Source organism: Triturus cristatus, chromosome 4_1, assembly GCF_964204655.1.
Source record: "Triturus cristatus chromosome 4_1, aTriCri1.1, whole genome shotgun sequence".
Classification (NCBI taxonomy): domain Eukaryota; kingdom Metazoa; phylum Chordata; class Amphibia; order Caudata; family Salamandridae; genus Triturus; species Triturus cristatus.
Window position 1 is genome coordinate 149,560,504 of NC_140585.1, and position 24,581 is coordinate 149,585,084.

General features: G+C 36.1%; 18 non-coding genes across 18 annotated transcripts; all 18 read left to right on the forward strand.

The window, feature by feature from the left end:
• The first annotated feature begins 232 nt into the window (after positions 1–232).
• TRNAR-UCU (transfer RNA arginine (anticodon UCU)) lies at positions 233–323 on the forward strand. The gene is given in 2 exon segments: positions 233–269; positions 288–323. It is a non-coding gene; the product is annotated as a tRNA-Arg (tRNA).
• Positions 324–2,132: 1,809 nt separating this feature from the next.
• Positions 2,133–2,223, forward strand: TRNAR-UCU (transfer RNA arginine (anticodon UCU)). Its single transcript is given in 2 exon segments — positions 2,133–2,169; positions 2,188–2,223. It is a non-coding gene; the product is annotated as a tRNA-Arg (tRNA).
• Positions 2,224–3,095: 872 nt separating this feature from the next.
• On the forward strand, positions 3,096–3,186 carry TRNAR-UCU (transfer RNA arginine (anticodon UCU)). Its single transcript is given in 2 exon segments — positions 3,096–3,132; positions 3,151–3,186. It is a non-coding gene; the product is annotated as a tRNA-Arg (tRNA).
• Positions 3,187–4,582: 1,396 nt separating this feature from the next.
• Positions 4,583–4,655, forward strand: TRNAI-UAU (transfer RNA isoleucine (anticodon UAU)). Its single transcript has one exon. It is a non-coding gene; the product is annotated as a tRNA-Ile (tRNA).
• Positions 4,656–4,996: 341 nt separating this feature from the next.
• On the forward strand, positions 4,997–5,087 carry TRNAR-UCU (transfer RNA arginine (anticodon UCU)). The gene is given in 2 exon segments: positions 4,997–5,033; positions 5,052–5,087. It is a non-coding gene; the product is annotated as a tRNA-Arg (tRNA).
• An 873-nt stretch (positions 5,088–5,960) lies between these two features.
• Positions 5,961–6,051, forward strand: TRNAR-UCU (transfer RNA arginine (anticodon UCU)). The gene is given in 2 exon segments: positions 5,961–5,997; positions 6,016–6,051. It is a non-coding gene; the product is annotated as a tRNA-Arg (tRNA).
• Positions 6,052–7,861: 1,810 nt separating this feature from the next.
• Positions 7,862–7,952, forward strand: TRNAR-UCU (transfer RNA arginine (anticodon UCU)). Its single transcript is given in 2 exon segments — positions 7,862–7,898; positions 7,917–7,952. It is a non-coding gene; the product is annotated as a tRNA-Arg (tRNA).
• Positions 7,953–8,824: 872 nt separating this feature from the next.
• On the forward strand, positions 8,825–8,915 carry TRNAR-UCU (transfer RNA arginine (anticodon UCU)). The gene is given in 2 exon segments: positions 8,825–8,861; positions 8,880–8,915. It is a non-coding gene; the product is annotated as a tRNA-Arg (tRNA).
• Positions 8,916–10,725: 1,810 nt separating this feature from the next.
• TRNAR-UCU (transfer RNA arginine (anticodon UCU)) lies at positions 10,726–10,816 on the forward strand. Its single transcript is given in 2 exon segments — positions 10,726–10,762; positions 10,781–10,816. It is a non-coding gene; the product is annotated as a tRNA-Arg (tRNA).
• An 873-nt stretch (positions 10,817–11,689) lies between these two features.
• On the forward strand, positions 11,690–11,780 carry TRNAR-UCU (transfer RNA arginine (anticodon UCU)). The gene is given in 2 exon segments: positions 11,690–11,726; positions 11,745–11,780. It is a non-coding gene; the product is annotated as a tRNA-Arg (tRNA).
• A 1,810-nt stretch (positions 11,781–13,590) lies between these two features.
• Positions 13,591–13,681, forward strand: TRNAR-UCU (transfer RNA arginine (anticodon UCU)). The gene is given in 2 exon segments: positions 13,591–13,627; positions 13,646–13,681. It is a non-coding gene; the product is annotated as a tRNA-Arg (tRNA).
• A 1,810-nt stretch (positions 13,682–15,491) lies between these two features.
• On the forward strand, positions 15,492–15,582 carry TRNAR-UCU (transfer RNA arginine (anticodon UCU)). Its single transcript is given in 2 exon segments — positions 15,492–15,528; positions 15,547–15,582. It is a non-coding gene; the product is annotated as a tRNA-Arg (tRNA).
• Positions 15,583–16,454: 872 nt separating this feature from the next.
• TRNAR-UCU (transfer RNA arginine (anticodon UCU)) lies at positions 16,455–16,545 on the forward strand. The gene is given in 2 exon segments: positions 16,455–16,491; positions 16,510–16,545. It is a non-coding gene; the product is annotated as a tRNA-Arg (tRNA).
• Positions 16,546–18,355: 1,810 nt separating this feature from the next.
• On the forward strand, positions 18,356–18,446 carry TRNAR-UCU (transfer RNA arginine (anticodon UCU)). The gene is given in 2 exon segments: positions 18,356–18,392; positions 18,411–18,446. It is a non-coding gene; the product is annotated as a tRNA-Arg (tRNA).
• A 1,810-nt stretch (positions 18,447–20,256) lies between these two features.
• TRNAR-UCU (transfer RNA arginine (anticodon UCU)) lies at positions 20,257–20,347 on the forward strand. The gene is given in 2 exon segments: positions 20,257–20,293; positions 20,312–20,347. It is a non-coding gene; the product is annotated as a tRNA-Arg (tRNA).
• Positions 20,348–21,219: 872 nt separating this feature from the next.
• Positions 21,220–21,310, forward strand: TRNAR-UCU (transfer RNA arginine (anticodon UCU)). The gene is given in 2 exon segments: positions 21,220–21,256; positions 21,275–21,310. It is a non-coding gene; the product is annotated as a tRNA-Arg (tRNA).
• A 1,810-nt stretch (positions 21,311–23,120) lies between these two features.
• Positions 23,121–23,211, forward strand: TRNAR-UCU (transfer RNA arginine (anticodon UCU)). The gene is given in 2 exon segments: positions 23,121–23,157; positions 23,176–23,211. It is a non-coding gene; the product is annotated as a tRNA-Arg (tRNA).
• An 874-nt stretch (positions 23,212–24,085) lies between these two features.
• TRNAR-UCU (transfer RNA arginine (anticodon UCU)) lies at positions 24,086–24,176 on the forward strand. The gene is given in 2 exon segments: positions 24,086–24,122; positions 24,141–24,176. It is a non-coding gene; the product is annotated as a tRNA-Arg (tRNA).
• Positions 24,177–24,581: the final 405 nt, after the last annotated feature.

Consider the following 24,581-nt stretch of genomic DNA (forward strand, 5'->3'; position numbering starts at 1 on the left):
AGAAGTGAAAAACCCATCTGTCTCATATATCAGATGATGATACACTAAACTTAAGTTGTATGCAGACTTACCAACTGTATCATGTAGTTTGACACGGTGAATAACTTTTACCCAATTCAATATTCAAAATATAGCCATGGTTATAGTATCCAATGAACTTTATAAAGTTGATCAACAGCTCAAAGCTCATTATTTCATTTCTGAATATCTGTGCACCTCACTCAAGCAGATTGGCTCTGTGGCGCAATGGATAGCGCATTGGACTTCTAGGTGAATGTCAAGAAGGTATTCAAAGGCTGTGGGTTCGAATCCCACCAGAGTCAGTTTTATCCCTGTGTATTTCATAACTATTTAAAGAAGTTATAAGCGATGCATGCATGCTTCTGCTTCACCAAAATCATTTGCTAAAAAAGGTCAGTAAAAGGAAGTCTATTTTAAAGAGACACCGTTCAATTTGGGTAATCTATGCAGAAGAGGAAATTGTCAGCTGTACTGATGAAAATATAATTTACTCGGAAGTAAGATTTTGGGCCCTTCCTTAATTTTACCATGTCAATAAACACATATGAATTTGACGTCAGCAAAAAAATGAGATAGTAGCAACTTCAGGACTAAAAATAAGGTTACATTTACTGAAGAAATTTCAAATGCTTGAAATATCAATTCATTATTATATTCTAGTGTATTTGGTACCTTCTTCAGGTAACCATCTTAAGAAACATAGCGTTAGTTGGGACACTGCCAAATTTTGATTAGGTGATTTTGAGGTTTGCTGTATCAGAGCCTGGATAGCTCAGTCGGTAGAGCATCAGACTTTTAATCTGAGGGTCCAGGGTTCAAGTCCCTGTTCAGGCGGTTTGTTTAAAGAAAATGTACTCTAATGACATGCTCTTTTCAGGATCCAATGAACGAGTAGTCCCATTAGAGTAATTGCAAGTTACTCTTAATGGAGCCATTAAATACCCATCGGTCGTGTACCATTTGACAAGAGTTAAGAAGACTTACCGCAACGGTATCATGTCGTTTGAGATGTTGATTATCTTTTCCCCAATTCAATGTTCAAAATGGAACCCTGCTTATAGTTTCCAAATCACTTTATAAAGTTGGTCAACCGCTGATAGCTCATCTTTTTATTTGAGAATTTCTGTTCACCTTGTTGAATCAGGTTGGATCTCTGGTGCAATGGATAGCGGCTTGGGGTTCTAGGCGAATGTAGAGAAAGCATTCAAAGTCTTTGGGTTGGAATACTAGCTGGGTCAGTTTTATCCCTCCTTTATCTTATAACTAATTGAAACAGTAACAAACAATGCCTGCTTCTGCATAACCAGAGACATTTACCAAAACGGCAGTGAAAGAAAGTCTATTTAAACAGACACTGTTTGCTTTGAAAATGTTGCATAATCTATGCCCAAGAGTAAATTTCCAGTTATACTGCTGGACATGTAATTTAGTACCTAGTAATAGTATTTGGCCTTTTACTAATTTCACAATGTCAATTTAGAGACATGATTTCTAAGTCAGCCGAAAATGAGATAGAACGAATTTCAGGATTTAAAATAGATTACGTGTGCTGCTGAAATTTCAAATGCTTGAAATATCAATTAATTATTAAACTCTACATATTTGATTGCTAATATATGTAACCATATTAAGAATTAAAGTGTAGGTTGGTGTGCGTCCACATCATTTTTAGCTGATTTTTAGTTGCAGTGTTGCAGAGCCTGGATAGCTCAGTCGGTAGAGCATCAGACTTTTAATCTGAGGGTCCAGGGTTCAAGTCCCTGTTCAGGCGGTCGGCTACTTTAAAGAAAAAGTATTCTGATTGTACATTCTTTTTGTGTTCCACTGCATGATGAATAAGATATTCCATTACCAAAATTAAAAAAAACGTCTTTCATGGAGAAGTGAAAAACCCATCTGTCTCATATATCAGATGACGATACACTAAACTTAAGTTTTATGCAGACTTACCAACTGTATCATGTAGTTTGACACGGTGAATAACTTTTACCCAATTCAATATTCAAAATATAGCCATGGTTATAGTATCCAATGAACTTTATAAAGTTGATCAACAGCTCAAAGCTCATTATTTCATTTCTGAATATCTGTGCACCTCACTCAAGCAGATTGGCTCTGTGGCGCAATGGATAGCGCATTGGACTTCTAGGTGAATGTCAAGAAGGTATTCAAAGGCTGTGGGTTCGAATCCCACCAGAGTCAGTTTTATCCCTGTTTATTTCATAACTATTTAAAGAAGTTATAAGCGATGCATGCATGCTTCTGCTTCACCAAAATCATTTGCTAAAAAAGGTCAGTACAAGGAAGTCTATTTTAAAGAGACACCGTTCAATTTGGGTAATCTATGCAGAAGAGGAAATTGTCAGCTGTACTGATGAAAATATAATTTACTCGGAAGTAAGATTTTGGGCCCTTCCTTAATTTTACCATGTCAATAAACACATATGAATTTGACGTCAGCAAAAAAATGAGATAGTAGCAACTTCAGGACTAAAAATAAGGTTACATTTACTGAAGAAATTTCAAATGCTTGAAATATCAATTCATTATTATATTCTAGTGTATTTGGTACCTTCTTCAGGTAACCATCTTAAGAAACATAGCGTTAGTTGGGACACTGCCAAATTTTGATTAGGTGATTTTGAGGTTTGCTGTATCAGAGCCTGGATAGCTCAGTCGGTAGAGCATCAGACTTTTAATCTGAGGGTCCAGGGTTCAAGTCCCCGTTCAGGCGGTAGGCTACTTTAAAGAAAAAGTATTCTGATTGTACATTCTTTTTGTGTTCCACTGCATGATGAATAAGATATTCCATTACCAAAATAAAAAAAAATGTCTTTCATGGAGAAGTGAAAAACCCATCTGTCTCATATATCAGATGATGATACACTAAACTTAAGTTGTATGCAGACTTACCAACTGTATCATGTAGTTTGACACGGTGAATAACTTTTACCCAATTCAATATTCAAAATATAGCCATGGTTATAGTATCCAATGAACTTTATAAAGTTGATCAACAGCTCAAAGCTCATTATTTCATTTCTGAATATCTGTGCACCTCACTCAAGCAGATTGGCTCTGTGGCGCAATGGATAGCGCATTGGACTTCTAGGTGAATGTCAAGAAGGTATTCAAAGGCTGTGGGTTCGAATCCCACCAGAGTCAGTTTTATCCCTGTGTATTTCATAACTATTTAAAGAAGTTATAAGCGATGCATGCATGCTTCTGCTTCACCAAAATCATTTGCTAAAAAAGGTCAGTAAAAGGAAGTCTATTTTAAAGAGACACCGTTCAATTTGGGTAATCTATGCAGAAGAGGAAATTGTCAGCTGTACTGATGAAAATATAATTTACTCGGAAGTAAGATTTTGGGCCCTTCCTTAATTTTACCATGTCAATAAACACATATGAATTTGACGTCAGCAAAAAAATGAGATAGTAGCAACTTCAGGACTAAAAATAAGGTTACATTTACTGAAGAAATTTCAAATGCTTGAAATATCAATTCATTATTATATTCTAGTGTATTTGGTACCTTCTTCAGGTAACCATCTTAAGAAACATAGCGTTAGTTGGGACACTGCCAAATTTTGATTAGGTGATTTTGAGGTTTGCTGTATCAGAGCCTGGATAGCTCAGTCGGTAGAGCATCAGACTTTTAATCTGAGGGTCCAGGGTTCAAGTCCCTGTTCAGGCGGTTTGTTTAAAGAAAATGTACTCTAATGACATGCTCTTTTCAGGATCCAATGAACGAGTAGTCCCATTAGAGTAATTGCAAGTTACTCTTAATGGAGCCATTAAATACCCATCGGTCGTGTACCATTTGACAAGAGTTAAGAAGACTTACCGCAACGGTATCATGTCGTTTGAGATGTTGATTATCTTTTCCCCAATTCAATGTTCAAAATGGAACCCTGCTTATAGTTTCCAAATCACTTTATAAAGTTGGTCAACCGCTGATAGCTCATCTTTTTATTTGAGAATTTCTGTTCACCTTGTTGAATCAGGTTGGATCTCTTGGGCAATGGATAGCGGCTTGGGGTTCTAGGCGAATGTAGAGAAAGCATTCAAAGTCTTTGGGTTGGAATACTAGCTGGGTCAGTTTTATCCCTCCTTTATCTTATAACTAATTGAAACAGTAACAAACAATGCCTGCTTCTGCATAACCAGAGACATTTACCAAAACGGCAGTGAAAGAAAGTCTATTTAAACAGACACTGTTTGCTTTGAAAATGTTGCATAATCTATGCCCAAGAGTAAATTTCCAGTTATACTGCTGGACATGTAATTTAGTACCTAGTAATAGTATTTGGCCTTTTACTAATTTCACAATGTCAATTTAGAGACATGATTTCTAAGTCAGCCGAAAATGAGATAGAACGAATTTCAGGATTTAAAATAGATTACGTGTGCTGCTGAAATTTCAAATGCTTGAAATATCAATTAATTATTAAACTCTACATATTTGATTGCTAATATATGTAACCATATTAAGAATTAAAGTGTAGGTTGGTGTGCGTCCACATCATTTTTAGCTGATTTTTAGTTGCAGTGTTGCAGAGCCTGGATAGCTCAGTCGGTAGAGCATCAGACTTATAATCTGAGGGTCCAGGGTTCAAGTCCCTGTTCAGGCGGTCGGCTACTTTAAAGAAAAAGTATTCTGATTGTACATTCTTTTTGTGTTCCACTGCATGATGAATAAGATATTCCATTACCAAAATTAAAAAAAAACGTCTTTCATGGAGAAGTGAAAAACCCATCTGTCTCATATATCAGATGACGATACACTAAACTTAAGTTTTATGCAGACTTACCAACTGTATCATGTAGTTTGACACGGTGAATAACTTTTACCCAATTCAATATTCAAAATATAGCCATGGTTATAGTATCCAATGAACTTTATAAAGTTGATCAACAGCTCAAAGCTCATTATTTCATTTCTGAATATCTGTGCACCTCACTCAAGCAGATTGGCTCTGTGGCGCAATGGATAGCGCATTGGACTTCTAGGTGAATGTCAAGAAGGTATTCAAAGGCTGTGGGTTCGAATCCCACCAGAGTCAGTTTTATCCCTGTTTATTTCATAACTATTTAAAGAAGTTATAAGCGATGCATGCATGCTTCTGCTTCACCAAAATCATTTGCTAAAAAAGGTCAGTAAAAGGAAGTCTATTTTAAAGAGACACCGTTCAATTTGGGTAATCTATGCAGAAGAGGAAATTGTCAGCTGTACTGATGAAAATATAATTTACTCGGAAGTAAGATTTTGGGCCCTTCCTTAATTTTACCATGTCAATAAACACATATGAATTTGACGTCAGCAAAAAAATGAGATAGTAGCAACTTCAGGACTAAAAATAAGGTTACATTTACTGAAGAAATTTCAAATGCTTGAAATATCAATTCATTATTATATTCTAGTGTATTTGGTACCTTCTTCAGGTAACCATCTTAAGAAACATAGCGTTAGTTGGGACACTGCCAAATTTTGATTAGGTGATTTTGAGGTTTGCTGTATCAGAGCCTGGATAGCTCAGTCGGTAGAGCATCAGACTTTTAATCTGAGGGTCCAGGGTTCAAGTCCCCGTTCAGGCGGTAGGCTACTTTAAAGAAAAAGTATTCTGATTGTACATTCTTTTTGTGTTCCACTGCATGATGAATAAGATATTCCATTACCAAAATTAAAAAAAAATGTCTTTCATGGAGAAGTGAAAAACCCATCTGTCTCATATATCAGATGATGATACACTAAACTTAAGTTGTATGCAGACTTACCAACTGTATCATGTAGTTTGACACGGTGAATAACTTTTACCCAATTCAATATTCAAAATATAGCCATGGTTATAGTATCCAATGAACTTTATAAAGTTGATCAACAGCTCAAAGCTCATTATTTCATTTCTGAATATCTGTGCACCTCACTCAAGCAGATTGGCTCTGTGGCGCAATGGATAGCGCATTGGACTTCTAGGTGAATGTCAAGAAGGTATTCAAAGGCTGTGGGTTCGAATCCCACCAGAGTCAGTTTTATCCCTGTGTATTTCATAACTATTTAAAGAAGTTATAAGCGATGCATGCATGCTTCTGCTTCACCAAAATCATTTGCTAAAAAAGGTCAGTAAAAGGAAGTCTATTTTAAAGAGACACCGTTCAATTTGGGTAATCTATGCAGAAGAGGAAATTGTCAGCTGTACTGATGAAAATATAATTTACTCGGAAGTAAGATTTTGGGCCCTTCCTTAATTTTACCATGTCAATAAACACATATGAATTTGACGTCAGCAAAAAAATGAGATAGTAGCAACTTCAGGACTAAAAATAAGGTTACATTTACTGAAGAAATTTCAAATGCTTGAAATATCAATTCATTATTATATTCTAGTGTATTTGGTACCTTCTTCAGGTAACCATCTTAAGAAACATAGCGTTAGTTGGGACACTGCCAAATTTTGATTAGGTGATTTTGAGGTTTGCTGTATCAGAGCCTGGATAGCTCAGTCGGTAGAGCATCAGACTTTTAATCTGAGGGTCCAGGGTTCAAGTCCCTGTTCAGGCGGTTTGTTTAAAGAAAATGTACTCTAATGACATGCTCTTTTCAGGATCCAATGAACGAGTAGTCCCATTAGAGTAATTGCAAGTTACTCTTAATGGAGCCATTAAATACCCATCGGTCGTGTACCATTTGACAAGAGTTAAGAAGACTTACCGCAACGGTATCATGTCGTTTGAGATGTTGATTATCTTTTCCCCAATTCAATGTTCAAAATGGAACCCTGCTTATAGTTTCCAAATCACTTTATAAAGTTGGTCAACCGCTGATAGCTCATCTTTTTATTTGAGAATTTCTGTTCACCTTGTTGAATCAGGTTGGATCTCTGGTGCAATGGATAGCGGCTTGGGGTTCTAGGCGAATGTAGAGAAAGCATTCAAAGTCTTTGGGTTGGAATACTAGCTGGGTCAGTTTTATCCCTCCTTTATCTTATAACTAATTGAAACAGTAACAAACAATGCCTGCTTCTGCATAACCAGAGACATTTACCAAAACGGCAGTGAAAGAAAGTCTATTTAAACAGACACTGTTTGCTTTGAAAATGTTGCATAATCTATGCCCAAGAGTAAATTTCCAGTTATACTGCTGGACATGTAATTTAGTACCTAGTAATAGTATTTGGCCTTTTACTAATTTCACAATGTCAATTTAGAGACATGATTTCTAAGTCAGCCGAAAATGAGATAGAACGAATTTCAGGATTTAAAATAGATTACGTGTGCTGCTGAAATTTCAAATGCTTGAAATATCAATTAATTATTAAACTCTACATATTTGATTGCTAATATATGTAACCATATTAAGAATTAAAGTGTAGGTTGGTGTGCGTCCACATCATTTTTAGCTGATTTTTAGTTGCAGTGTTGCAGAGCCTGGATAGCTCAGTCGGTAGAGCATCAGACTTTTAATCTGAGGGTCCAGGGTTCAAGTCCCTGTTCAGGCGGTCGGCTACTTTAAAGAAAAAGTATTCTGATTGTACATTCTTTTTGTGTTCCACTGCATGATGAATAAGATATTCCATTACCAAAATTAAAAAAAAACGTCTTTCATGGAGAAGTGAAAAACCCATCTGTCTCATATATCAGATGACGATACACTAAACTTAAGTTTTATGCAGACTTACCAACTGTATCATGTAGTTTGACACGGTGAATAACTTTTACCCAATTCAATATTCAAAATATAGCCATGGTTATAGTATCCAATGAACTTTATAAAGTTGATCAACAGCTCAAAGCTCATTATTTCATTTCTGAATATCTGTGCACCTCACTCAAGCAGATTGGCTCTGTGGCGCAATGGATAGCGCATTGGACTTCTAGGTGAATGTCAAGAAGGTATTCAAAGGCTGTGGGTTCGAATCCCACCAGAGTCAGTTTTATCCCTGTTTATTTCATAACTATTTAAAGAAGTTATAAGCGATGCATGCATGCTTCTGCTTCACCAAAATCATTTGCTAAAAAAGGTCAGTACAAGGAAGTCTATTTTAAAGAGACACCGTTCAATTTGGGTAATCTATGCAGAAGAGGAAATTGTCAGCTGTACTGATGAAAATATAATTTACTCGGAAGTAAGATTTTGGGCCCTTCCTTAATTTTACCATGTCAATAAACACATATGAATTTGACGTCAGCAAAAAAATGAGATAGTAGCAACTTCAGGACTAAAAATAAGGTTACATTTACTGAAGAAATTTCAAATGCTTGAAATATCAATTCATTATTATATTCTAGTGTATTTGGTACCTTCTTCAGGTAACCATCTTAAGAAACATAGCGTTAGTTGGGACACTGCCAAATTTTGATTAGGTGATTTTGAGGTTTGCTGTATCAGAGCCTGGATAGCTCAGTCGGTAGAGCATCAGACTTTTAATCTGAGGGTCCAGGGTTCAAGTCCCCGTTCAGGCGGTAGGCTACTTTAAAGAAAAAGTATTCTGATTGTACATTCTTTTTGTGTTCCACTGCATGATGAATAAGATATTCCATTACCAAAATAAAAAAAAATGTCTTTCATGGAGAAGTGAAAAACCCATCTGTCTCATATATCAGATGATGATACACTAAACTTAAGTTGTATGCAGACTTACCAACTGTATCATGTAGTTTGACACGGTGAATAACTTTTACCCAATTCAATATTCAAAATATAGCCATGGTTATAGTATCCAATGAACTTTATAAAGTTGATCAACAGCTCAAAGCTCATTATTTCATTTCTGAATATCTGTGCACCTCACTCAAGCAGATTGGCTCTGTGGCGCAATGGATAGCGCATTGGACTTCTAGGTGAATGTCAAGAAGGTATTCAAAGGCTGTGGGTTCGAATCCCACCAGAGTCAGTTTTATCCCTGTGTATTTCATAACTATTTAAAGAAGTTATAAGCGATGCATGCATGCTTCTGCTTCACCAAAATCATTTGCTAAAAAAGGTCAGTAAAAGGAAGTCTATTTTAAAGGGACACCGTTCAATTTGGGTAATCTATGCAGAAGAGGAAATTGTCAGCTGTACTGATGAAAATATAATTTACTCGGAAGTAAGATTTTGGGCCCTTCCTTAATTTTACCATGTCAATAAACACATATGAATTTGACGTCAGCAAAAAAATGAGATAGTAGCAACTTCAGGACTAAAAATAAGGTTACATTTACTGAAGAAATTTCAAATGCTTGAAATATCAATTCATTATTATATTCTAGTGTATTTGGTACCTTCTTCAGGTAACCATCTTAAGAAACATAGCGTTAGTTGGGACACTGCCAAATTTTGATTAGGTGATTTTGAGGTTTGCTGTATCAGAGCCTGGATAGCTCAGTCGGTAGAGCATCAGACTTTTAATCTGAGGGTCCAGGGTTCAAGTCCCTGTTCAGGCGGTTTGTTTAAAGAAAATGTACTCTAATGACATGCTCTTTTCAGGATCCAATGAACGAGTAGTCCCATTAGAGTAATTGCAAGTTACTCTTAATGGAGCCATTAAATACCCATCGGTCGTGTACCATTTGACAAGAGTTAAGAAGACTTACCGCAACGGTATCATGTCGTTTGAGATGTTGATTATCTTTTCCCCAATTCAATGTTCAAAATGGAACCCTGCTTATAGTTTCCAAATCACTTTATAAAGTTGGTCAACCGCTGATAGCTCATCTTTTTATTTGAGAATTTCTGTTCACCTTGTTGAATCAGGTTGGATCTCTGGTGCAATGGATAGCGGCTTGGGGTTCTAGGCGAATGTAGAGAAAGCATTCAAAGTCTTTGGGTTGGAATACTAGCTGGGTCAGTTTTATCCCTCCTTTATCTTATAACTAATTGAAACAGTAACAAACAAGGCCTGCTTCTGCATAACCAGAGACATTTACCAAAACGGCAGTGAAAGAAAGTCTATTTAAACAGACACTGTTTGCTTTGAAAATGTTGCATAATCTATGCCCAAGAGTAAATTTCCAGTTATACTGCTGGACATGTAATTTAGTACCTAGTAATAGTATTTGGCCTTTTACTAATTTCACAATGTCAATTTAGAGACATGATTTCTAAGTCAGCCGAAAATGAGATAGAACGAATTTCAGGATTTAAAATAGATTACGTGTGCTGCTGAAATTTCAAATGCTTGAAATATCAATTAATTATTAAACTCTACATATTTGATTGCTAATATATGTAACCATATTAAGAATTAAAGTGTAGGTTGGTGTGCGTCCACATCATTTTTAGCTGATTTTTAGTTGCAGTGTTGCAGAGCCTGGATAGCTCAGTCGGTAGAGCATCAGACTTTTAATCTGAGGGTCCAGGGTTCAAGTCCCTGTTCAGGCGGTCGGCTACTTTAAAGAAAAAGTATTCTGATTGTACATTCTTTTTGTGTTCCACTGCATGATGAATAAGATATTCCATTACCAAAATTAAAAAAAAACGTCTTTCATGGAGAAGTGAAAAACCCATCTGTCTCATATATCAGATGACGATACACTAAACTTAAGTTTTATGCAGACTTACCAACTGTATCATGTAGTTTGACACGGTGAATAACTTTTACCCAATTCAATATTCAAAATATAGCCATGGTTATAGTATCCAATGAACTTTATAAAGTTGATCAACAGCTCAAAGCTCATTATTTCATTTCTGAATATCTGTGCACCTCACTCAAGCAGATTGGCTCTGTGGCGCAATGGATAGCGCATTGGACTTCTAGGTGAATGTCAAGAAGGTATTCAAAGGCTGTGGGTTCGAATCCCACCAGAGTCAGTTTTATCCCTGTTTATTTCATAACTATTTAAAGAAGTTATAAGCGATGCATGCATGCTTCTGCTTCACCAAAATCATTTGCTAAAAAAGGTCAGTAAAAGGAAGTCTATTTTAAAGAGACACCGTTCAATTTGGGTAATCTATGCAGAAGAGGAAATTGTCAGCTGTACTGATGAAAATATAATTTACTCGGAAGTAAGATTTTGGGCCCTTCCTTAATTTTACCATGTCAATAAACACATATGAATTTGACGTCAGCAAAAAAATGAGATAGTAGCAACTTCAGGACTAAAAATAAGGTTACATTTACTGAAGAAATTTCAAATGCTTGAAATATCAATTCATTATTATATTCTAGTGTATTTGGTACCTTCTTCAGGTAACCATCTTAAGAAACATAGCGTTAGTTGGGACGCTGCCAAATTTTGATTAGGTGATTTTGAGGTTTGCTGTATCAGAGCCTGGATAGCTCAGTCGGTAGAGCATCAGACTTTTAATCTGAGGGTCCAGGGTTCAAGTCCCCGTTCAGGCGGTAGGCTACTTTAAAGAAAAAGTATTCTGATTGTACATTCTTTTTGTGTTCCACTGCATGATGAATAAGATATTCCATTACCAAAATTAAAAAAAAATGTCTTTCATGGAGAAGTGAAAAACCCATCTGTCTCATATATCAGATGATGATACACTAAACTTAAGTTGTATGCAGACTTACCAACTGTATCATGTAGTTTGACACGGTGAATAACTTTTACCCAATTCAATATTCAAAATATAGCCATGGTTATAGTATCCAATGAACTTTATAAAGTTGATCAACAGCTCAAAGCTCATTATTTCATTTCTGAATATCTGTGCACCTCACTCAAGCAGATTGGCTCTGTGGCGCAATGGATAGCGCATTGGACTTCTAGGTGAATGTCAAGAAGGTATTCAAAGGCTGTGGGTTCGAATCCCACCAGAGTCAGTTTTATCCCTGTGTATTTCATAACTATTTAAAGAAGTTATAAGCGATGCATGCATGCTTCTGCTTCACCAAAATCATTTGCTAAAAAAGGTCAGTAAAAGGAAGTCTATTTTAAAGGGACACCGTTCAATTTGGGTAATCTATGCAGAAGAGGAAATTGTCAGCTGTACTGATGAAAATATAATTTACTCGGAAGTAAGATTTTGGGCCCTTCCTTAATTTTACCATGTCAATAAACACATATGAATTTGACGTCAGCAAAAAAATGAGATAGTAGCAACTTCAGGACTAAAAATAAGGTTACATTTACTGAAGAAATTTCAAATGCTTGAAATATCAATTCATTATTATATTCTAGTGTATTTGGTACCTTCTTCAGGTAACCATCTTAAGAAACATAGCGTTAGTTGGGACACTGCCAAATTTTGATTAGGTGATTTTGAGGTTTGCTGTATCAGAGCCTGGATAGCTCAGTCGGTAGAGCATCAGACTTTTAATCTGAGGGTCCAGGGTTCAAGTCCCTGTTCAGGCGGTTTGTTTAAAGAAAATGTACTCTAATGACATGCTCTTTTCAGGATCCAATGAACGAGTAGTCCCATTAGAGTAATTGCAAGTTACTCTTAATGGAGCCATTAAATACCCATCGGTCGTGTACCATTTGACAAGAGTTAAGAAGACTTACCGCAACGGTATCATGTCGTTTGAGATGTTGATTATCTTTTCCCCAATTCAATGTTCAAAATGGAACCCTGCTTATAGTTTCCAAATCACTTTATAAAGTTGGTCAACCGCTGATAGCTCATCTTTTTATTTGAGAATTTCTGTTCACCTTGTTGAATCAGGTTGGATCTCTGGTGCAATGGATAGCGGCTTGGGGTTCTAGGCGAATGTAGAGAAAGCATTCAAAGTCTTTGGGTTGGAATACTAGCTGGGTCAGTTTTATCCCTCCTTTATCTTATAACTAATTGAAACAGTAACAAACAATGCCTGCTTCTGCATAACCAGAGACATTTACCAAAACGGCAGTGAAAGAAAGTCTATTTAAACAGACACTGTTTGCTTTGAAAATGTTGCATAATCTATGCCCAAGAGTAAATTTCCAGTTATACTGCTGGACATGTAATTTAGTACCTAGTAATAGTATTTGGCCTTTTACTAATTTCACAATGTCAATTTAGAGACATGATTTCTAAGTCAGCCGAAAATGAGATAGAACGAATTTCAGGATTTAAAATAGATTACGTGTGCTGCTGAAATTTCAAATGCTTGAAATATCAATTAATTATTAAACTCTACATATTTGATTGCTAATATATGTAACCATATTAAGAATTAAAGTGTAGGTTGGTGTGCGTCCACATCATTTTTAGCTGATTTTTAGTTGCAGTGTTGCAGAGCCTGGATAGCTCAGTCGGTAGAGCATCAGACTTTTAATCTGAGGGTCCAGGGTTCAAGTCCCTGTTCAGGCGGTCGGCTACTTTAAAGAAAAAGTATTCTGATTGTACATTCTTTTTGTGTTCCACTGCATGATGAATAAGATATTCCATTACCAAAATTAAAAAAAAACGTCTTTCATGGAGAAGTGAAAAACCCATCTGTCTCATATATCAGATGACGATACACTAAACTTAAGTTTTATGCAGACTTACCAACTGTATCATGTAGTTTGACACGGTGAATAACTTTTACCCAATTCAATATTCAAAATATAGCCATGGTTATAGTATCCAATGAACTTTATAAAGTTGATCAACAGCTCAAAGCTCATTATTTCATTTCTGAATATCTGTGCACCTCACTCAAGCAGATTGGCTCTGTGGCGCAATGGATAGCGCATTGGACTTCTAGGTGAATGTCAAGAAGGTATTCAAAGGCTGTGGGTTCGAATCCCACCAGAGTCAGTTTTATCCCTGTTTATTTCATAACTATTTAAAGAAGTTATAAGCGATGCATGCATGCTTCTGCTTCACCAAAATCATTTGCTAAAAAAGGTCAGTAAAAGGAAGTCTATTTTAAAGAGACACCGTTCAATTTGGGTAATCTATGCAGAAGAGGAAATTGTCAGCTGTACTGATGAAAATATAATTTACTCGGAAGTAAGATTTTGGGCCCTTCCTTAATTTTACCATGTCAATAAACACATATGAATTTGACGTCAGCAAAAAAATGAGATAGTAGCAACTTCAGGACTAAAAATAAGGTTACATTTACTGAAGAAATTTCAAATGCTTGAAATATCAATTCATTATTATATTCTAGTGTATTTGGTACCTTCTTCAGGTAACCATCTTAAGAAACATAGCGTTAGTTGGGACGCTGCCAAATTTTGATGAGGTGATTTTGAGGTTTGCTGTATCAGAGCCTGGATAGCTCAGTCGGTAGAGCATCAGACTTTTAATCTGAGGGTCCAGGGTTCAAGTCCCTGTTCAGGCGGTTTGTTTAAAGAAAATGTACTCTAATGACATGCTCTTTTCAGGATCCAATGAACGAGTAGTCCCATTAGAGTAATTGCAAGTTACTCTTAATGGAGCCATTAAATACCCATCGGTCGTGTACCATTTGACAAGAGTTAAGAAGACTTACCGCAACGGTATCATGTCGTTTGAGATGTTGATTATCTTTTCCCCAATTCAATGTTCAAAATGGAACCCTGCTTATAGTTTCCAAATCACTTTATAAAGTTGGTCAACCGCTGATAGCTCATCTTTTTATTTGAGAATTTCTGTTCACCTTGTTGAATCAGGTTGGATCTCTGGTGCAATGGATAGCGGCTTGGGGTTCTAGGCGAATGTAGAGAAAGCATTCAAAGTCTTTGGGTTGGAATACTAGCTGGGTCAGTTTTATCCCTCCTTTATCTTATAACTAATTGAAACAGTAACAAACAATGCCTGCTTCTGCATAACCAGAGACATTTACCAAAACGGCAGTGAAAGAAAGTCTATTTAAACAGACACTGTTTGCTTTGAAAATGTTGCATAATCTATGCCCAAGAGTAAATTTCCAGTTATACTGCTGGACATGTAATTTAGTACCTAGTAATAGTATTTGGCCTTTTACTAATTTCACAATGTCAATTTAGAGACATGATTTCTAAGTCAGCCGAAAATGAGATAGAACGAATTTCAGGATTTAAAATAGATTACGTGTGCTGCTGAAATTTCAAATGCTTGAAATATCAATTAATTATTAAACTCTACATATTTGATTGCTAATATATGTAACCATATTAAGAATTAAAGTGTAGGTTGGTGTGCGTCCACATCATTTTTAGCTGATTTTTAGTTGCAGTGTTGCAGAGCCTGGATAGCTCAGTCGGTAGAGCATCAGACTTTTAATCTGAGGGTCCAGGGTTCAAGTCCCTGTTCAGGCGGTCGGCTACTTTAAAGAAAAAGTATTCTGATTGTACATTCTTTTTGTGTTCCACTGCATGATGAATAAGATATTCCATTACCAAAATTAAAAAAAAACGTCTTTCATGGAGAAGTGAAAAACCCATCTGTCTCATATATCAGATGACGATACACTAAACTTAAGTTTTATGCAGACTTACCAACTGTATCATGTAGTTTGACACGGTGAATAACTTTTACCCAATTCAATATTCAAAATATAGCCATGGTTATAGTATCCAATGAACTTTATAAAGTTGATCAACAGCTCAAAGCTCATTATTTCATTTCTGAATATCTGTGCACCTCACTCAAGCAGATTGGCTCTGTGGCGCAATGGATAGCGCATTGGACTTCTAGGTGAATGTCAAGAAGGTATTCAAAGGCTGTGGGTTCGAATCCCACCAGAGTCAGTTTTATCCCTGTTTATTTCATAACTATTTAAAGAAGTTATAAGCGATGCATGCATGCTTCTGCTTCACCAAAATCATTTGCTAAAAAAGGTCAGTACAAGGAAGTCTATTTTAAAGAGACACCGTTCAATTTGGGTAATCTATGCAGAAGAGGAAATTGTCAGCTGTACTGATGAAAATATAATTTACTCGGAAGTAAGATTTTGGGCCCTTCCTTAATTTTACCATGTCAATAAACACATATGAATTTGACGTCAGCAAAAAAATGAGATAGTAGCAACTTCAGGACTAAAAATAAGGTTACATTTACTGAAGAAATTTCAAATGCTTGAAATATCAATTCATTATTATATTCTAGTGTATTTGGTACCTTCTTCAGGTAACCATCTTAAGAAACATAGCGTTAGTTGGGACACTGCCAAATTTTGATTAGGTGATTTTGAGGTTTGCTGTATCAGAGCCTGGATAGCTCAGTCGGTAGAGCATCAGACTTTTAATCTGAGGGTCCAGGGTTCAAGTCCCCGTTCAGGCGGTAGGCTACTTTAAAGAAAAAGTATTCTGATTGTACATTCTTTTTGTGTTCCACTGCATGATGAATAAGATATTCCTTTACCAAAATAAAAAAAAATGTCTTTCATGGAGAAGTGAAAAACCCATCTGTCTCATATATCAGATGATGATACACTAAACTTAAGTTGTATGCAGACTTACCAACTGTATCATGTAGTTTGACACGGTGAATAACTTTTACCCAATTCAATATTCAAAATATAGCCATGGTTATAGTATCCAATGAACTTTATAAAGTTGATCAACAGCTCAAAGCTCATTATTTCATTTCTGAATATCTGTGCACCTCACTCAAGCAGATTGGCTCTGTGGCGCAATGGATAGCGCATTGGACTTCTAGGTGAATGTCAAGAAGGTATTCAAAGGCTGTGGGTTCGAATCCCACCAGAGTCAGTTTTATCCCTGTGTATTTCATAACTATTTAAAGAAGTTATAAGCGATGCATGCATGCTTCTGCTTCACCAAAATCATTTGCTAAAAAAGGTCAGTAAAAGGAAGTCTATTTTAAAGGGACACCGTTCAATTTGGGTAATCTATGCAGAAGAGGAAATTGTCAGCTGTACTGATGAAAATATAATTTACTCGGAAGTAAGATTTTGGGCCCTTCCTTAATTTTACCATGTCAATAAACACATATGAATTTGACGTCAGCAAAAAAATGAGATAGTAGCAACTTCAGGACTAAAAATAAGGTTACATTTACTGAAGAAATTTCAAATGCTTGAAATATCAATTCATTATTATATTCTAGTGTATTTGGTACCTTCTTCAGGTAACCATCTTAAGAAACATAGCGTTAGTTGGGACACTGCCAAATTTTGATTAGGTGATTTTGAGGTTTGCTGTATCAGAGCCTGGATAGCTCAGTCGGTAGAGCATCAGACTTTTAATCTGAGGGTCCAGGGTTCAAGTCCCTGTTCAGGCGGTTTGTTTAAAGAAAATGTACTCTAATGACATGCTCTTTTCAGGATCCAATGAACGAGTAGTCCCATTAGAGTAATTGCAAGTTACTCTTAATGGAGCCATTAAATACCCATCGGTCGTGTACCATTTGACAAGAGTTAAGAAGACTTACCGCAACGGTATCATGTCGTTTGAGATGTTGATTATCTTTTCCCCAATTCAATGTTCAAAATGGAACCCTGCTTATAGTTTCCAAATCACTTTATAAAGTTGGTCAACCGCTGATAGCTCATCTTTTTATTTGAGAATTTCTGTTCACCTTGTTGAATCAGGTTGGATCTCTGGTGCAATGGATAGCGGCTTGGGGTTCTAGGCGAATGTAGAGAAAGCATTCAAAGTCTTTGGGTTGGAATACTAGCTGGGTCAGTTTTATCCCTCCTTTATCTTATAACTAATTGAAACAGTAACAAACAATGCCTGCTTCTGCATAACCAGAGACATTTACCAAAACGGCAGTGAAAGAAAGTCTATTTAAACAGACACTGTTTGCTTTGAAAATGTTGCATAATCTATGCCCAAGAGTAAATTTCCAGTTATACTGCTGGACATGTAATTTAGTACCTAGTAATAGTATTTGGCCTTTTACTAATTTCACAATGTCAATTTAGAGACATGATTTCTAAGTCAGCCGAAAATGAGATAGAACGAATTTCAGGATTTAAAATAGATTACGTGTGCTGCTGAAATTTCAAATGCTTGAAATATCAATTAATTATTAAACTCTACATATTTGATTGCTAATATATGTAACCATATTAAGAATTAAAGTGTAGGTTGGTGTGCGTCCACATCATTTTTAGCTGATTTTTAGTTGCAGTGTTGCAGAGCCTGGATAGCTCAGTCGGTAGAGCATCAGACTTTTAATCTGAGGGTCCAGGGTTCAAGTCCCTGTTCAGGCGGTCGGCTACTTTAAAGAAAAAGTATTCTGATTGTACATTCTTTTTGTGTTCCACTGCATGATGAATAAGATATTCCATTACCAAAATTAAAAAAAAACGTCTTTCATGGAGAAGTGAAAAACCCATCTGTCTCATATATCAGATGACGATACACTAAACTTAAGTTTTATGCAGACTTACCAACTGTATCATGTAGTTTGACACGGTGAATAACTTTTACCCAATTCAATATTCAAAATATAGCCATGGTTATAGTATCCAATGAACTTTATAAAGTTGATCAACAGCTCAAAGCTCATTATTTCATTTCTGAATATCTGTGCACCTCACTCAAGCAGATTGGCTCTGTGGCGCAATGGATAGCGCATTGGACTTCTAGGTGAATGTCAAGAAGGTATTCAAAGGCTGTGGGTTTGAATCCCACCAGAGTCAGTTTTATCCCTGTTTATTTCATAACTATTTAAAGAAGTTATAAGCGATGCATGCATGCTTCTGCTTCACCAAAATCATTTGCTAAAGAAGGTCAGTAAAAGGAAGTCTATTTTAAAGAGACACCGTTCAATTTGGGTAATCTATGCAGAAGAGGAAATTGTCAGCTGTACTGATGAAAATATAATTTACTCGGAAGTAAGATTTTGGGCCCTTCCTTAATTTTACCATGTCAATAAACACATATGAATTTGACGTCAGCAAAAAAATGAGATAGTAGCAACTTCAGGACTAAAAATAAGGTTACATTTACTGAAGAAATTTCAAATGCTTGAAATATCAATTCATTATTATATTCTAGTGTATTTGGTACCTTCTTCAGGTAACCATCTTAAGAAACATAGCGTTAGTTGGGACGCTGCCAAATTTTGATTAGGTGATTTTGAGGTTTGCTGTATCAGAGCCTGGATAGCTCAGTCGGTAGAGCATCAGACTTTTAATCTGAGGGTCCAGGGTTCAAGTCCCTGTTCAGGCGGTTTGTTTAAAGAAAATGTACTCTAATGACATGCTCTTTTCAGGATCCAATGAACGAGTAGTCCCATTAGAGTAATTGCAAGTTACTCTTAATGGAGCCATTAAATACCCATCGGTCGTGTACCATTTGACAAGAGTTAAGAAGACTTACCGCAACGGTATCATGTCGTTTGAGATGTTGATTATCTTTTCCCCAATTCAATGTTCAAAATGGAACCCTGCTTATAGTTTCCAAATCACTTTATAAAGTTGGTCAACCGCTGATAGCTCATCTTTTTATTTGAGAATTTCTGTTCACCTTGTTGAATCAGGTTGGATCTCTGGTGCAATGGATAGCGGCTTGGGGTTCTAGGCGAATGTAGAGAAAGCATTCAAAGTCTTTGGGTTGGAATACTAGCTGGGTCAGTTTTATCCCTCCTTTATCTTATAACTAATTGAAACAGTAACAAACAATGCCTGCTTCTGCATAACCAGAGACATTTACCAAAACGGCAGTGAAAGAAAGTCTATTTAAACAGACACTGTTTGCTTTGAAAATGTTGCATAATCTATGCCCAAGAGTAAATTTCCAGTTATACTGCTGGACATGTAATTTAGTACCTAGTAATAGTATTTGGCCTTTTACTAATTTCACAATGTCAATTTAGAGACATGATTTCTAAGTCAGCCGAAAATGAGATAGAACGAATTTCAGGATATAAAATAGATTACGTGTGCTGCTGAAATTTCAAATGCTTGAAATATCAATTAATTATTAAACTCTACATATTTGATTGCTAATATATGTAACCATATTAAGAATTAAAGTGTAGGTTGGTGTGCGTCCACATCATTTTTAGCTGATTTTTAGTTGCAGTGTTGCAGAGCCTGGATAGCTCAGTCGGTAGAGCATCAGACTTTTAATCTGAGGGTCCAGGGTTCAAGTCCCTGTTCAGGCGGTCGGCTACTTTAAAGAAAAAGTATTCTGATTGTACATTCTTTTTGTGTTCCACTGCATGATGAATAAGATATTCCATTACCAAAATTAAAAAAAAACGTCTTTCATGGAGAAGTGAAAAACCCATCTGTCTCATATATCAGATGACGATACACTAAACTTAAGTTTTATGCAGACTTACCAACTGTATCATGTAGTTTGACACGGTGAATAACTTTTACCCAATTCAATATTCAAAATATAGCCATGGTTATAGTATCCAATGAACTTTATAAAGTTGATCAACAGCTCAAAGCTCATTATTTCATTTCTGAATATCTGTGCACCTCACTCAAGCAGATTGGCTCTGTGGCGCAATGGATAGCGCATTGGACTTCTAGGTGAATGTCAAGAAGGTATTCAAAGGCTGTGGGTTCGAATCCCACCAGAGTCAGTTTTATCCCTGTTTATTTCATAACTATTTAAAGAAGTTATAAGCGATGCATGCATGCTTCTGCTTCACCAAAATCATTTGCTAAAAAAGGTCAGTACAAGGAAGTCTATTTTAAAGAGACACCGTTCAATTTGGGTAATCTATGCAGAAGAGGAAATTGTCAGCTGTACTGATGAAAATATAATTTACTCGGAAGTAAGATTTTGGGCCCTTCCTTAATTTTACCATGTCAATAAACACATATGAATTTGACGTCAGCAAAAAAATGAGATAGTAGCAACTTCAGGACTAAAAATAAGGTTACATTTACTGAAGAAATTTCAAATGCTTGAAATATCAATTCATTATTATATTCTAGTGTATTTGGTACCTTCTTCAGGTAACCATCTTAAGAAACATAGCGTTAGTTGGGACACTGCCAAATTTTGATTAGGTGATTTTGAGGTTTGCTGTATCAGAGCCTGGATAGCTCAGTCGGTAGAGCATCAGACTTTTAATCTGAGGGTCCAGGGTTCAAGTCCCCGTTCAGGCGGTAGGCTACTTTAAAGAAAAAGTATTCTGATTGTACATTCTTTTTGTGTTCCACTGCATGATGAATAAGATATTCCTTTACCAAAATAAAAAAAAATGTCTTTCATGGAGAAGTGAAAAACCCATCTGTCTCATATATCAGATGATGATACACTAAACTTAAGTTGTATGCAGACTTACCAACTGTATCATGTAGTTTGACACGGTGAATAACTTTTACCCAATTCAATATTCAAAATATAGCCATGGTTATAGTATCCAATGAACTTTATAAAGTTGATCAACAGCTCAAAGCTCATTATTTCATTTCTGAATATCTGTGCACCTCACTCAAGCAGATTGGCTCTGTGGCGCAATGGATAGCGCATTGGACTTCTAGGTGAATGTCAAGAAGGTATTCAAAGGCTGTGGGTTCGAATCCCACCAGAGTCAGTTTTATCCCTGTGTATTTCATAACTATTTAAAGAAGTTATAAGCGATGCATGCATGCTTCTGCTTCACCAAAATCATTTGCTAAAAAAGGTCAGTAAAAGGAAGTCTATTTTAAAGGGACACCGTTCAATTTGGGTAATCTATGCAGAAGAGGAAATTGTCAGCTGTACTGATGAAAATATAATTTACTCGGAAGTAAGATTTTGGGCCCTTCCTTAATTTTACCATGTCAATAAACACATATGAATTTGACGTCAGCAAAAAAATGAGATAGTAGCAACTTCAGGACTAAAAATAAGGTTACATTTACTGAAGAAATTTCAAATGCTTGAAATATCAATTCATTATTATATTCTAGTGTATTTGGTACCTTCTTCAGGTAACCATCTTAAGAAACATAGCGTTAGTTGGGACACTGCCAAATTTTGATTAGGTGATTTTGAGGTTTGCTGTATCAGAGCCTGGATAGCTCAGTCGGTAGAGCATCAGACTTTTAATCTGAGGGTCCAGGGTTCAAGTCCCTGTTCAGGCGGTTTGTTTAAAGAAAATGTACTCTAATGACATGCTCTTTTCAGGATCCAATGAACGAGTAGTCCCATTAGAGTAATTGCAAGTTACTCTTAATGGAGCCATTAAATACCCATCGGTCGTGTACCATTTGACAAGAGTTAAGAAGACTTACCGCAACGGTATCATGTCGTTTGAGATGTTGATTATCTTTTCCCCAATTCAATGTTCAAAATGGAACCCTGCTTATAGTTTCCAAATCACTTTATAAAGTTGGTCAACCGCTGATAGCTCATCTTTTTATTTGAGAATTTCTGTTCACCTTGTTGAATCAGGTTGGATCTCTGGTGCAATGGATAGCGGCTTGGGGTTCTAGGCGAATGTAGAGAAAGCATTCAAAGTCTTTGGGTTGGAATACTAGCTGGGTCAGTTTTATCCCTCCTTTATCTTATAACTAATTGAAACAGTAACAAACAATGCCTGCTTCTGCATAACCAGAGACATTTACCAAAACGGCAGTGAAAGAAAGTCTATTTAAACAGACACTGTTTGCTTTGAAAATGTTGCATAATCTATGCCCAAGAGTAAATTTCCAGTTATACTGCTGGACATGTAATTTAGTACCTAGTAATAGTATTTGGCCTTTTACTAATTTCACAATGTCAATTTAGAGACATGATTTCTAAGTCAGCCGAAAATGAGATAGAACGAATTTCAGGATTTAAAATAGATTACGTGTGCTGCTGAAATTTCAAATGCTTGAAATATCAATTAATTATTAAACTCTACATATTTGATTGCTAATATATGTAACCATATTAAGAATTAAAGTGTAGGTTGGTGTGCGTCCACATCATTTTTAGCTGATTTTTAGTTGCAGTGTTGCAGAGCCTGGATAGCTCAGTCGGTAGAGCATCAGACTTTTAATCTGAGGGTCCAGGGTTCAAGTCCCTGTTCAGGCGGTCGGCTACTTTAAAGAAAAAGTATTCTGATTGTACATTCTTTTTGTGTTCCACTGCATGATGAATAAGATATTCCATTACCAAAATTAAAAAAAAACGTCTTTCATGGAGAAGTGAAAAACCCATCTGTCTCATATATCAGATGACGATACACTAAACTTAAGTTTTATGCAGACTTACCAACTGTATCATGTAGTTTGACACGGTGAATAACTTTTACCCAATTCAATATTCAAAATATAGCCATGGTTATAGTATCCAATGAACTTTATAAAGTTGATCAACAGCTCAAAGCTCATTATTTCATTTCTGAATATCTGTGCACCTCACTCAAGCAGATTGGCTCTGTGGCGCAATGGATAGCGCATTGGACTTCTAGGTGAATGTCAAGAAGGTATTCAAAGGCTGTGGGTTCGAATCCCACCAGAGTCAGTTTTATCCCTGTTTATTTCATAACTATTTAAAGAAGTTATAAGCGATGCATGCATGCTTCTGCTTCACCAAAATCATTTGCTAAAAAAGGTCAGTAAAAGGAAGTCTATTTTAAAGAGACACCGTTCAATTTGGGTAATCTATGCAGAAGAGGAAATTGTCAGCTGTACTGATGAAAATATAATTTACTCGGAAGTAAGATTTTGGGCCCTTCCTTAATTTTACCATGTCAATAAACACATATGAATTTGACGTCAGCAAAAAAATGAGATAGTAGCAACTTCAGGACTAAAAATAAGGTTACATTTACTGAAGAAATTTCAAATGCTTGAAATATCAATTCATTATTATATTCTAGTGTATTTGGTACCTTCTTCAGGTAACCATCTTAAGAAACATAGCGTTAGTTGGGACGCTGCCAAATTTTGATTAGGTGATTTTGAGGTTTGCTGTATCAGAGCCTGGATAGCTCAGTCGGTAGAGCATCAGACTTTTAATCTGAGGGTCCAGGGTTCAAGACCCCGTTCAGGCGGTAGGCTACTTTAAAGAAAAAGTATTCTGATTGTACATTCTTTTTGTGTTCCACTGCATGATGAATAAGATATTCCATTACCAAAATTAAAAAACAAATGTCTTTCATGGAGAAGTGAAAAACCCATCTGTCTCATATATCAGATGATGATACACTAAACTTAAGTTGTATGCAGACTTACCAACTGTATCATGTAGTTTGACACGGTGAATAACTTTTACCCAATTCAATATTCAAAATATAGCCATGGTTATAGTATCCAATGAACTTTATAAAGTTGATCAACAGCTCAAAGCTCATTATTTCATTTCTGAATATCTGTGCACCTCACTCAAGCAGATTGGCTCTGTGGCGCAATGGATAGCGCATTGGACTTCTAGGTGAATGTCAAGAAGGTATTCAAAGGCTGTGGGTTCGAATCCCACCAGAGTCAGTTTTATCCCTGTGTATTTCATAACTATTTAAAGAAGTTATAAGCGATGCATGCATGCTTCTGCTTCACCAAAATCATTTGCTAAAAAAGGTCAGTAAAAGGAAGTCTATTTTAAAGGGACACCGTTCAATTTGGGTAATCTATGCAGAAGAGGAAATTGTCAGCTGTACTGATGAAAATATAATTTACTCGGAAGTAAGATTTTGGGCCCTTCCTTAATTTTACCATGTCAATAAACACATATGAATTTGACGTCAGCAAAAAAATGAGATAGTAGCAACTTCAGGACTAAAAATAAGGTTACATTTACTGAAGAAATTTCAAATGCTTGAAATATCAATTCATTATTATATTCTAGTGTATTTGGTACCTTCTTCAGGTAACCATCTTAAGAAACATAGCGTT